Source organism: Anguilla anguilla, chromosome 8 (genome assembly GCF_013347855.1).
Source record: "Anguilla anguilla isolate fAngAng1 chromosome 8, fAngAng1.pri, whole genome shotgun sequence".
In the NCBI taxonomy this organism is placed as follows: domain Eukaryota; kingdom Metazoa; phylum Chordata; class Actinopteri; order Anguilliformes; family Anguillidae; genus Anguilla; species Anguilla anguilla.
This window is the reverse complement of record NC_049208.1, coordinates 29771390-29785447: the sequence shown is the minus strand read 5'-3', so window position 1 is coordinate 29785447 and position 14058 is coordinate 29771390.

Below are 14058 nucleotides of genomic sequence, written 5' to 3'. Positions count from 1 at the left end.
TGTACTGTAACATTTTCTGATATTTACGGAATGCCATATGTTCAGATTCCCAAAAGTGTGCTTAGGTTTACATTACATTAGCTTAATTTAGCAATATTGGTTAGCATAGTAGTGCAGCTTTAGAGGGGTAGACTGGTCTTTTCCTGTCTACTCAAGGCTCGTAGTGTATGGTAGCTAGGCCTTCCAGTGCAACAGTGTAGATGAGCTTTCCCCTGCTAGCAGAGCTTTGGCACTTGAGCAGCGTAGCAAAACAAGGGCCTACTTTGTCCTCTGCCTGCCTGACCACTGGTAGTAAGCCTGCTTGTGGATTGTGGGCCAGATGTGAATATCCCTACTTCAAAGGGAGTGAGCTTTGCTGTCTGCGGGAGTGTGGTTGCCCACATACAGCGAAGGCAGGGCGGGTATCAACACAGCCAAACAGAAATACCCATGTGTATATATACATGCACATCTGATCCTAAAAGTATCTCAAACTTTGGAACTCAAAGAACAGACGATGAAACCAAATAAATGCATCTACATACAAAGCTTTTCTAAGGGCCTAGTTGACACTGTGAACATAACCCACGACATAATCAAACAAATGAAATATACTGAACTGTAGGTGCATCCAGTCTTTTGATAGGATCAGGATCAGAAGTCATGTTTTTAAAATCTCAGTTTGGACAAATAACATGGAAAAATGTGATGTTGAATGTATAGTTTATATTTTTCAGTATCAAAAGAGATTGTCCTCTGTTATTTGCACAGTCCATAGTCCCAGTGGGTCAAGCAGGACCATTGTGGACACTGATTAAGTTTTGACAAAACCACAGAATTGTCTGAAAACATTCCACAGGGTCCTGGAGAACCTTTGTGGGATGTCGGAATTTCCGTACTTTATTTACATAGGATAGGCACTGCCATTGTAGGATTATTCCTATTTTAAAAGGCCATTTCTAACAGTTGTACTGCCACCTCTCAAAATCATATTTTAATTTAGTCTGTGACTTCATGTGATTATGTGACTGAAATTGGTTTAATTGCTTGAAGCATGTTGACTGTCATCATCCCCCTAACACACACACACTGAATGTCAGAAAGTGAGATGGAGTAAACCCTATGGAGGCTTTTGGAGTCCTGGGCATCGCACTGCGTATGCCGGGTCTCACTCCAGTGAGCTTCCAGAAATCAATTTTATTCTCAAAGACCTCACAGTAGATCATGGTCAAGATGTGCCTATTCCAGAGGGTTGGTTTCAAGACTCTTTGGAAGTAAACCTGGTGCATTTGCTATTTTGACCTTCCAGAAAAATCAGATTGAGAAGCACCAAAGTTCATGAAAAAATGAATCATTCAGACACGTCTGGTGAATAACTTTCAGCTGTATCCTTCTCTGGCTATCAAACATGAATCACTTCCAAAAGGATAGTCGTGGAAAATAATGCCTAAGATGTAGACACGCACTCACGCACTCTCGCTCACTCACTCACTCACTCACAAAGAAATCAAGCATTAGAACTAACCCACGAGAATAAGATTAGCCTTAGAATACCCTTGAGTAACTGAATTACTGTTTAAAACAGGTCCACCTGACCGCCACTAGGAACAAAATAATTTACAGTGAAGAATTAAGGTTCATATTTCTTCATAGTTACAGTAAGTAATCACTTCTCAGCTTCATTTGACCTCTATCTGACGGAGTGTAATAGAGGTTTGCATCATGCCACATCCACTAGGATTGCAGTACTCATCCTCACACATCACGCTAACTAATGCCAGGTCTGGGGACATAACTCCACTGCTGTCTGAACAAGTCGATTTTTCAGGTCATTATGCTATAGCTGGAAGTAGCTCCTCTAGCTGGAAGTGCTACTCCACCCATTATCAAGCAATAAGAGCCCCAAAGCCACCTACAGTAGGTGCAGAAAGATTTTTGTCCTAACATGACTTAATTTGAAATTTTTGCTTTAGCTGCCATGATGTCCACCCATTTAATCAGAATATGAAATGAACCTTTCCTTTCATTCATCGTATTGTTTTCATATTGCTAATCTCTGCATATGCATTTGTTTACTACATGGGACAGCACCAGCTGCCAACTTGCCTCATGCCCCGCATGGCAAATGGAAACAATATCATGTCAGCTCATCATGAGTAGGCTAACTGGTGGCACATGCAGCACATCCCTGATTATCCAGCTCAGTCACTGGTGAATGGAACCAGTGACATACAAGACCACCGCTCCTCAATCTGCAAACCCCATGTTCCAACACTTAATACCCTGTTTTAAAGGCCCAAATGCCTTTCATCTTATTTGAGTACAAATTTGACACCCTGCAATTTGTCTGCATTCTGCACTGATACTAATCATTTTTGGGATACTTGCCCAGCTCGTTGTGAAATTCTGTGTATCTTGCCTGTGGAAGTACAATGGTTTCAGATGTCAGCAAGCTGTACAGTACTTTCCAACAACACTTAAGGCTTCAATCACACGCACAAAAAGTTTTTTTCTCGTATGTTTGGCTTAGAAGCAGCAGAAGATGCTGTAAAATACTTGTATAATTTTAGAACAGAGAATAAAACCCATTCAAAACAATCAATGGTATTATGGATAATATTCTCACCATAAGATTAGAACAAGGCCAGGAGGCCTGAAATTGCTACTGTATGCAGCAGTAAACTATCATAATGCTTAAAATAAAAATTTGTTTTGGTATTTAGCTGGTTTAAGCTGTCAAGTGATTAAAAAAACCTGTATGTGTAATTCATAATCATGTCACTCTCACAATTATAATAACTCTCAATACTTTCCTTTCCAAATCACACTTGTTTGAACATGTGTGAAATTCTCAAAGATAGGGTTTTGCGGCAAGTTTATTTCTGTTGGATGGTGAGAATTGTATGGAATCCTTCCTCCCACTTCTGGAATTTCCCTGAAAATGCACTGGCTACACGAATTAAAGGCATACTATGCAGGATATTTGCCTTGAAAATATTATAAAAGAACCATGCTAAGGCATGTCTATGATGCACTGGCAATCTCTGTCTTTTTGCATTTTTTTGCCATATTCATGCATGTTTCCCTGTATGTGTTATTCTAAAACGAGTTCGGGACATTTCTGGGTGTGGCGCTCTTTCTGTATGGGGAGGGGTGGGCGAGGCTGCAGAACCTGTGGTTTGGATCGGATGGTTCGGATCAGAGTCTTTGTTGCTAGCTAGCAAAGCAAAGAAGCAAGCCATCAGGGCTTCTTCAAGAACTAGAGGTAACCTTGGAACTGATTTTCCTTGGTGGCAGCAGCTGAAGGTTGCCAAGGGGATGAAAAGTGACTGAGTTGGCTTGTTTTCTGTTGGATCTGTAAGTAATGTTACCTCTAGCTATCCAGCTAACTATGTTAGGTAGCTAGATGGTTGAAGCTGGGTACTTGGGGTGAGTGGGCAGTGTTGAAATGATTACTTATTTGTTTGTTAACACAGGACCTAAGGCTAAAAAAATCCACCATAGTATGTCTTTAAGATCTCATACTCCAATGATTATTCAGTATAGTCTCCACTAGAGGGCAGCCAGTAAATTAAAGGGTTAATCCAGATTATTTTACCCTGAGAATTAAATGAAAACAAAGCGCAAAACAGGTCTGTTGATGGACAATTCATGTCTCCAGATTCTCAGATTTTCTCAGATGTTTGAAATGTGCAAATTGTTGTCATAATAATGTAATTTGCGTACTAACGAAAAACTGATTAGAGAAATCATTCCTGTTGAATGAAGTGATGTCTTAGATTTCTAAAGGAACTGAAAGTTTTTTCTCCCCCATACCTTAATTCATTCAGGCCTTAATTCATTCATGTCATGAAACTAATAAAATTGTGTCTGAGACTGCACCCCCCTGCCAAAGGTCAGAAGAACATTAAAAAATGTTGCACACAATGTTTTCACATCTCATAAAAGAACTTTCCTCAGATTTGGCATTCTGAAGAGCGGTGATCCAGCATCTATCATCAGAAATGATTTGTAGAAGAGGCTGTGATAATATTTTGTGTTTTGCTCTGGTATAATCCCATGTGCCCATCAAAGCAGTAAATTCATAGGTTTCCAATCCCTCCCGCCCCCCGTGCAGACATATATTTTATGCTCACTGTGCTCTGCTGACCTCCTAGCTGGATGTGTAAACAAATAAATGTTACATTAAAGGCCCATGTCAAACAAATTGCAGATAAAGGAATACTTAAGCTTCAACAAACCAATAAAAACTGTTTGTTGTTGCACGAGCACGTCCCTGTGATCCTACAGGGTGGTCTGGGTGAAATCTGTTTTGAATGGGGAACCTACTTGGCACAGAGGGACATTATCCATATGTTGTGGGAATGGCCACTTGTGGGGCAAAGAGCAAAACTCATGATTACAGGGAGTGTCATCACGGAAAATGAATTAAATGGATTATATGAATTACCTAGGTGAATGGCCTATATGCCTTCAAAACATATGGTATAATCTGTCTGTCTTGCTCTCCCTGGCTCTGAGCAGTATGCCTGGTAACACAGCCCTCTTAATTCACCTATGGGGCATTGGGATAACTCTAATAGCTTTATTGTGCAAAGCTGTTACTCTGTTATAGAGACATACATTAAAAACTTCTGCTCTAGGCAAGTAAAAATAGTCTCTGGACTTTCCATTGGCCGGAGGAAGACGGTAAACAATCGCCAAACCCCTGAGGACGGCCCCGGCTTCCCCCGCCCAATCTCAGCAGCGCCCCGCGTGACTCTTTTGGACAGGGAGGAGGGTGATGATGCCTGGCTGAGGGGAGGAGAGGTTCAGTGAGTGGAAGGCCCTACGTGTTGGGTGTGGCGAAGCAGGAAACAGCAGCCATCCTGTGCCAGTGCTTTCTGGACCGGGGGCTGTGCTGACAGGAAATGCCACCAGGACCCTTGGCTGATAAACACAAGAAGGTCTGTGAGACGGAGGGATCACCTCGCAGTAAACAGACCCGGACAGAAAGAGCATCTGTGGGGGGGGGATGGACTTCAGGTCTTTCACCTTATCCAGTGAAACAATGTGACCAGGTCATTTCCAGTAAAGCAGCCACTTTGAGCTCTTTATGCATTTTATACTCTGGAAGATTGATTTGCACATTGCCTGGAGGCCAATTTTATTTGCACCTTTGATGGACATTAATAATAAAAGGCCTAATTACATTTGCCTGTACATACCAGTTTACTACACAGTAAAAAATGATGGAAATTAAACCCTGTATTTTAATATTTAAAAAGGAAAAAAAATGTCCTCAGTGTGAATGAGCTCTTTTGTGCGGTATCTCACTCTAGCATCAGGATAGTTGGGCCGATCTGCAGTGAGTGGGACGTGCAGTTAAACAGCTTCACCTTAGTCAAAACAACCTTAGGCTGCAGACACCAATGAAACATGGTTCATACCACACACATGCAAGAACACCCAAATGCGTGTGCGCACAAAATGTCCGGTGTTAATTAGACTCTTAACAGATGACGTTTGGTCCCACTCTGGAATGGCTGAATTAACACTGGACATTTTACTGTGCACACATGCACACACACACACACACACACACACACACACACACACACAAGTGTGCGCGCACACGCATTTATATGTTTTCATGCTATGTAAACTAATAATAAAACTAACTGAAATGTATAATTCAAAGTTGAAGACAGAGAGAGACAGCGGGATGGATTGAGTGCCCCTTGATCATGTGAATTATACAAAAAAGCAGGAAATCTTGGGACAGAACACCGGTGTTAGAAAATGGCTTTTGCTCTGAGAGAGAGATATTCTCAAGGTCCATGGACACAAGCTGCAACACCAGCGCATCACATCCCACACTGTGTATCAGGCAGAAGACACTATATTTCACTTATTGCTTCATTTCAGTTTAAGACAGCACAAACAACAACAGAAATTCACAAGGGTCACTCAAGGATCCATGCCAACATAACCACTGCGGGAGACGTTGAATGGTCATAGACAATGACCAAGCAGGTTACTTCCCCTGTAATATTGTTCTGTTCTGGAGAACTAGCTAATAAAATGTACTCCTCTGGGTAAGTCAACAATTCCATTGAAACAGCCATCTTAGCACAATACCTATTGTAATGACATTTTTCATAATTATTATAAACAATTTAGAAATAAATAGTTTAAAAGTACACAGTTTGGTTGCTTGCCATATTAAAGGGTTATTTCAACACAATGCAGAATGATTTATACATTATTGAGCACACAATGGTGCTATGAGCAGCACTGTAGCTCACCCTACTGATGGCTAAGCCTTATAGAAATGTACCAGATGTCATGCCTAAATATTGCAGCCTTTGCTGAAGACACAGCTCCTTTATTTACTGAAATAACTTCCTCATACAGATGGGGAACAGAGGACCCATTTCAGTTTAATATATGCGAGTGCATAAGAAATCCAATGGCCAGTCAGCAAGTTCTTTAGCCTATTCAACTACTGGGTACACAAAAGCAGAATACCTGAGTGCTTTTGTGTGGTGCGAAATACAGAACCTAGCGTTCTTCCATTTTAATGACCATCAGTTCCAAGATTGAAGCTCAAATTGAAGCACAGTTCAGGCAGTGTCCTTGTTATGTTGTAGTCTTCCATGTAAGACAGTGAAGTACCCAATTCATATTAGCACAGCGTTTCAGTGCACATCATCAGTTTCGTTGGTAACAATGCAAGAGAGCGCATTTCCAGATGTATTATGATTTTTCCACCTGCAGCCATTTATTAGCAGGAGCTGCAAACTGTCTCAGTAGCTGCAAGGCAAGTTCTGCAGTTAAATCAGAACCATGACCCACTGCCTATTTAAAAATGTACTGTCCAGACGAGGGCCTTGGTAATGTGATAACCTACTTAAAGGCAATTGGTTTTGTACCCGACTGTACCGAGTACTTGTTACTAGTTTGTGGGAAATGGGCATGTCAGGAAAGTTTAAAAATGTACTATATATAAGTATAAGCATACTTGGTGATAATAAGCATTTAGCAACTGATTCTCACAAATTTCTTCACTTTCTAAGCAGCCATTAGCAGCAGAATATATTCTTCTCAGCGCTCAGCAAGTCCCCAGTCTGTTCTTTTAGAATTAGCATGGCCTTCTCAAGAACAGAATCATTTTTAAATTAAGGATTCTTACCTGAGCAGTTACGGTTTCTCAGTTTTCTCTCTGAATTTCAGGATCTTATAAATCTTGGTTTGTAGTGGATAAGGTGAAGCTTAGTGGAAGAGAAGGAATCTTGGAAGTCTCAAATCTGAGTGCCCTAAATGAATGACTGTGTCTCTGTGAATAAAGTATGAGGCAACATCTATTTTAGCTGACAAACAAGTGTGTCTCTCATGTTATCATCTGCTGAAGGAACAATACCAATATTATGAGTCATTCTGCTTTGTCTTTTGTTGAAATTAAAACAATGCTTTGCTCTGAGGTAGACCTCTCCTCTATTTCTATGCACCTGAATGTACATTATGCGGTCACATTCCTGACAATGTTTATTCTGACAGTTCATTCTGAGAACAAAAAACAGAAGTGTTGCTGTACACTTCTTGCATGTGATGTTGGACACTGAGAGGACCAGATGGAGAGTGGACAGCTAATCAGAAACCATCTTTCTGTGTTTACTCTTGTTCATTCCATCTGGATGTGGTTTCTCTTCTTCCCTCTCTCTGTCACACACATAAACAAACACACAAATGTAGTACATTTTGATAAAAGTTTGACTACTATTCTACATGAAACTGAAGGACAGAACAAGAAACAACCTCCTCAAATACCCATTTCTTTACCAAACTTCAAATCATTTAAAGCCTCAGCCAGATTTGTGAGAGGAGAATAATTTGAAAAAAAAGGAAAGAAAAGAAATGCGGTGGCTGTCAGAATATTTAAACTCCGTGGAATTTTGACCTCATGACTGGTTTGTTAGGTGTAACATGCCTCAAGAGAACCCCAGTCAGATGTGAAGGGATTAACATCTTTACATCATTTTCTGCATTTCTTGCATTCCGCAGCTTTAACATTCTGCCCAATGCTATGGCCTGTTAGTCTGCACTTGCAGTGAACTGCCATATAAGTAAATCTTGGATTTAAGCTCCTTGCAGGGAGAAAAATGTAAGATGGTTGCTTAGGGCAAATTCTCATGTATTATAAATTTAAAAAAAACATTTAGGCGCATTTAAAAACAAAAATTCCCATTGGGGCTGTTTACTGACCTTATTTTGGACAACTGAAAAGGAAATGGACCACATCATGTCTATTTCTAGAAGCTCAGGAATGTAGCTGTATAAACTGCAGCTAGCCCTTCCTTACAACTGCTGCTGTTTACGCACAGCAGTTCCACATGAGTGTGAGCTGGACGGAGGAGGCAGAGAAATGACTTTAATTATTAAACCTCTTTTGTGCAATAAGCATACCAATTTAGGATACCCATTAGAAGGCTATTCCTTTATGCTTGATTATGTATGAAGTGTTACATTCACACATCTACCTTTATGTACTCAACATTTACTGATTTTATTTTTTTTAAATGCAATTAAGTTCTTCAATAAAATTGTTATTAAAATGGTTGTACTTCAACTAACAAGCTCCTTTAGGATAGCTCCACCGTGACCATGATAATGACCATAAAGCAAAACATGGTGACTAAACATTGATTCTGATTGAAACCATGGGGTTCATTATGTCTAACACTGGGAAGGCAGGACTCTGCTGAACTCTCAAACATGCATTTATCTTTGTAATGAGGATTTATGCACTGAAACCCTACAATGATATCCCTCTCTATGTAACTATCGACAGACTGTTCTTGCTGACACAGTCTGATCACGTCCTGCATTGACATTCTCAGTCACCTGTGGATGAGTTACCCTTCTGTTTTTCCTTACATATCACACTAATGCACGAGCATCACGGTCATCAAATGTACAATTTCAACCACAATTTCCGACCCTATTTACTGATGTGTTTCCCATAGATCTAAATGCAGATGTCACTTAGTCATTGTCCCTGTTGAAACACTAGCCAGTTGAACAGTCTTTGTGACCGAAGCTCCTGCCGTCTGTGCCCCAATAATGAACCCTCTTTCAAAGTCACTTAGATCTTTTCCTCTTGCTATCTTGATCCAAAATCGAAGTCAACTGAGTGTGCTAGGCAGTTTTATACATGTCACAGAGTATTATAGGATGTTAATTGCTTAATTGTATCATGCAGTACACCTGTATGGAAGCATCTGAATTTGTTATGTTCCTCCACTTATTTATTCAGAGATTTAATTTGTCACCCATCTGTATATGTGTATATATATATATATATATATATATATATAATAGTTCAAAGTTTTCCTTTTCCCCAGCCACTCAAGTGAATCACTTCACCTAATTAGGACCTCTGTTGTTGCTCAGTCCCCTGACTCCACGGTCTTGTGACTTACTGAACAGGAGTTCCTGAAACTGTTCTGACAGGTGGACAGCTGGGAAATAAGCTTTCCACTGAGCTACTTCCCACAAAAAGGCATCATAATCCTATTTAATTAAAAGAATACTATTTCAGGAACGATACAAATGATCTAAATGTAAGATACAAGTAACAAAAAATCAGTACTGCACTGCTGATCATACAGACACATACGGACAAACAACACAGGACACATGGCTCTGTGCACACAGCATTATGTTCAAGTGTTAAATGGTTTCAGGTGGAGTATGTTTTATCCCTGTTAAAAATGTTTTAATACGTTTAGCTGAATGATTTGTTGTCCATGTTGTTTATTTTTGACAGTAGTCCGTGCGGTATACAAGTGCTGGTGCATAGTAGCACACTGCAAAGGTTTTCAGCTTGATGTTTCCTCAGTGTCACTGTGTGTTCTTTGCCTTGCCATTCTTTTTGTTCCTGTGACTGTGCCAAATTACCTAGCAATATTTGGTGGATACTAATGTAGTTTAATATAACTTTATGCAGCAAAATATAACACTTCCATGGTGTCATTATGAAAATGTTGTTGCAATGTTTATATAGTGCTATGGAAATGTAGTCATATTACAATATACACTGTCATAACAATGCAGCACAGGTAATCAGTTTTCATTGTAAACCCTCAGTGTATCATTGAACGTTAACAGTATATGTATTGTAGCTCATTAAATGTTGACTATCGCTCATACTTACTAAAAGAGTGGCCCACAGAATCGAGAGTTATGTCCTTCACAACTGAGGTCATTTCGGTGAAGAGTTAAAATTTCGGTGAAGAGAGTCCTCTGCAAGCAGAGCGAAGGCAGTTCAGGCAGGAAGTTCATAAAATGCTGCTCGAACGCAAGCCAAAGGCCTCCAGAATTTAAATTCCTTTAATATTTAAAGTACACATTATACTGTTATACTTGCTTTAAATGTTATGGGAGGAAGCTAGCTCAGACAATAACTGTTAAAGGTTGCTAGACACCCAAATGTGGCATTGCGTCCACTCACCTGGAACCAGTTATTCCTATCTTCCAATGATGAACTTACAGTGGTCTATTTTACTTCACCCTTTCAGCTGTGATGTACAGTGTTGTTGTACAGTGCAATACAAACCCTCCCTGCCTCAGCCTCCGCTTGGAATCAGCTAACAGGGAAAAGGCCTCTATGTGACTGGGGATAATGCAATAGTGTAGGGGTGTCGGATCTTATCCAAAAATGGATAATTAGTTGACAAAACCTGAGTCAACTAATTTAGTAATCATGATCTTCAATCAAGACCTTGATTAGGAGAATCAGGTGTCTTAGTGCTGGGCTAAAACAAAAACCTGCACCCACACCAGCCCTTTTTGGATAAGATTGGTTTACACAGTCATAAAGCTAAGGTTAGCTACTGGTTTTTTTTTTGTATTCATAATGTCATACCCTCACATTCTTGTTTCACTAAGCCTTATTTCATTTTATCTTGCTAGCTATAAGATGTTAAATCAATAGCAAGCTAACTAATAACGAAAAGTAGTGTGCATTGAATATTTGTATATGAGTCATTCTACGAAAGTCTGAAGTCTTTTTGTCAACTAGCAAGCTTATACAGCTATCAGTGAGGCTAAGTTGGCCAGCTAAATGTCTTCCAAACAAACATATAGGGTAGGATCTCAATTACGGAATTTTGAATTGGGGTAATATGTAAAGTCCATCCTTGGCACAGGACCTGTCTCATCCATGCTGGAATTTGGCTTACAATCTGTCACCTTGCCACCACTGACTGCCAGTATTTAGCATTGTTGCTGGCGCTGGTGTCATAGCAACACAACCCACTTCTGACATTTGTGATAGCTTGAGCCAAAGAAAGGAAACGCAATAAGTACCAGTTCAGCCGAAGTCATTCAGCATGCAAAAAACGAGACAGAGTGAAAAGAGCCAAGCATTTGCATTATTAGTCTTGGCCCGAGTTTTCCAGGCTGCAAAAGCAAACAACCCACCGAGATTACAGGACGTTTTTCTACTTGTTGCAAGGGCACTTAAGAAGCAGATCAGAGGGGGTACTGCAGACATGTCCAAGTTCCAGGTTTTGAAAGTTTTAATTCTCCTTTTCTCTGCCCCTTTCTCCACACTCCTGAATAAGTATGGCCAAAAACTTTGGATGACGCTGTGGAGAAGAAACTGGCTAATATTCAACCTGGAGAGCCGAGCACTCAGCAAGACCCACTTATTTCCTAAACCATGAGATCGACATGCCTGCCTGTCATATAGAAGGGTCAGTTTCATCTACCTCCAAATGTACAATGTACTCTTTTGCCATTGGTGGAAACAAGCCAGTGCTGTACCTATAACTAATGGAGTTTTCTTGATTTTTCACTTTTTATCAAAACTGAATTACAGGGTCTGCCATGAATCAGGTCAAGATCACTGGTCATTTTAGAGTTTACAGTAACAAAAGGCATAAATCTCATCTTTTCAACACAGATTTCCAGAAACCGTGGAGCCACCTGGATATTTTGGCAACTGCTATTACATCTGGGAAACCATCATTCTTTAGCTTCTTAGGAAACCCTGAAATATAATGAGCGTATGGTCATTCCTCCCACGTAACTGACGTCAAGCACAAATATTTGCTTCGTGAGACTAATACGGTGGGGAGGAGTTTGGAATAAGATACCAAAAAGGCTTGATTTGAGGACAAATAATATATTGGAAAGGCATATAATTTGGTCCAGTGATACACATTTCCAGTATTTAAAAATGTCACAGCCAGTACAATTTTGGTAAATCAAGTATCATCATACGGTTGTGTTTATGTTATGTGACTATTTTATGTGTATATTTGATCATGCAGGAAACAAAGGGGCGAAACCACAGAGTGTTGAACCTGTGTAGATTCTGATGTACAGCTGGAATAAGTTTATGTCATCATATCTCCACACAGACCTGGCATATCGACAGCATCTGGAAATATTTCACTCTACTAATATTAATACAGGCCTCAGTAAAACCACTATCATCTACTCTTTATCCCATTTCATCTGTGTGACTGATAACATACATGGCATTAACCAGAATACCGTGTTGGCCACCACAATGCTAAAGAAGCAGTTATTCTGTGGAGCTGAAAACATCCCCTCCAAAGCACAGTGACTCTTGGAAATGTGAGTTGATGTCAGACCTGTAGCTGACAGAGTTGCATAGCCTGGAAAGTCAGCTGCTTTATGCGGAAAACTGCCGAGTTTTCCGCATAAAGAACAGTGGCCAGGTGAACTGTATATATCTATCACAGCAGTGATGATCCCAATATTTTTATAACACTTTTCATTTTCCAGGCACCTAGGAGACGGCATATAAAAGTTTCTCCATATCTCAATAGAGCTAGAGTTCACACTGGAATAGTAAATAGTCTCCTAGACTTCCTAGGTTTAATAAAAGCAAACAAACAAACATCAAACGGACAAAAAAAAACAACTTTGGAATGTTTGCCAAATGTTTCGAAATGACTGACTAACTCTGTTGTGAATTGCTACCATCCCAAGTTTACCCTGAGCTGCGTGTCCTCTGAGATTTTGGATTGGATTGGATTTGTTTTCTGCCAGATTTTGGACACAAGCTGGATGTAAGGGACTAACACCCTCTTCTAACTTCTGGGAAACTCTGTCTGCTCTGTCTCAGCCCACTTCCTCCGTGACTTATGAGTCAGGCATCGCCGAGATCTTTTTGTTTGCCCTGGGCCCTGGTGTGAACATGTCGAACAGAAAGCTTGTCTAGCCGCCCTCATCGTAAGTTGAGCAAACGTGCTCTGACCTGCCAAAGCTTTCTTGTACTATAAGTTCCCCCTGTTTTAGAGTGAATGGAGATAGAATAAATATCCTGTTCTCATCTCCACAAAAAAGTCCCAAAGTCAAGACTTTGGGAAATTCTATGCTGATAAGAGCAGGAACTTGGCTCTGAAGGGACAAGTGATTCACGCATTGGAACAAATTTAGATGGCTATCATGGATAGTTCTTTCCCAATTGAAACACTTGTACACATGACCTCTAAAGTCAAATTGTGTTATCTACTACACAAAACAGTGGGCTGTACTCATCTGATTTCTGAAAATGATAATAAACTTTAAAAACATTACAAATATTAATTGGATATTTCCTGTATGAAACATAACAAACATTATTAGACACATTGTCATTTCAGTTTGGAAAACAGAATATATTTCCCCTTTTCAACTCATTTCAGTTTGGAAAACAGAATATATTTCCCCTTTTCAACTTATTTCAGAACATGCACAGTTGGGAAAACCAAAGGATAGTATCATAAAGGTATTTTATGGCAGGTCCCTATCAGAACTACATCATGTTGATATTTAGAAATTTTAAACGACTTCGGACTGTGCTCATGGGGATTATTATATCTGACTTGATTGTAGCCATGAAATTTCATTACAAGCTTTATTACTCAGACATGGCATTCTCGGATTCATGCCTTCTTAATTCATGAAGTTTATTGCACTCTCTCTTAAACTAGCCTCTTAAACCTGCTGCTTGAACAACTTATGAAATCACAGACTTTTTTTAGCAACTAGGTAAATTTTATACAAAATTTTTAAATTACT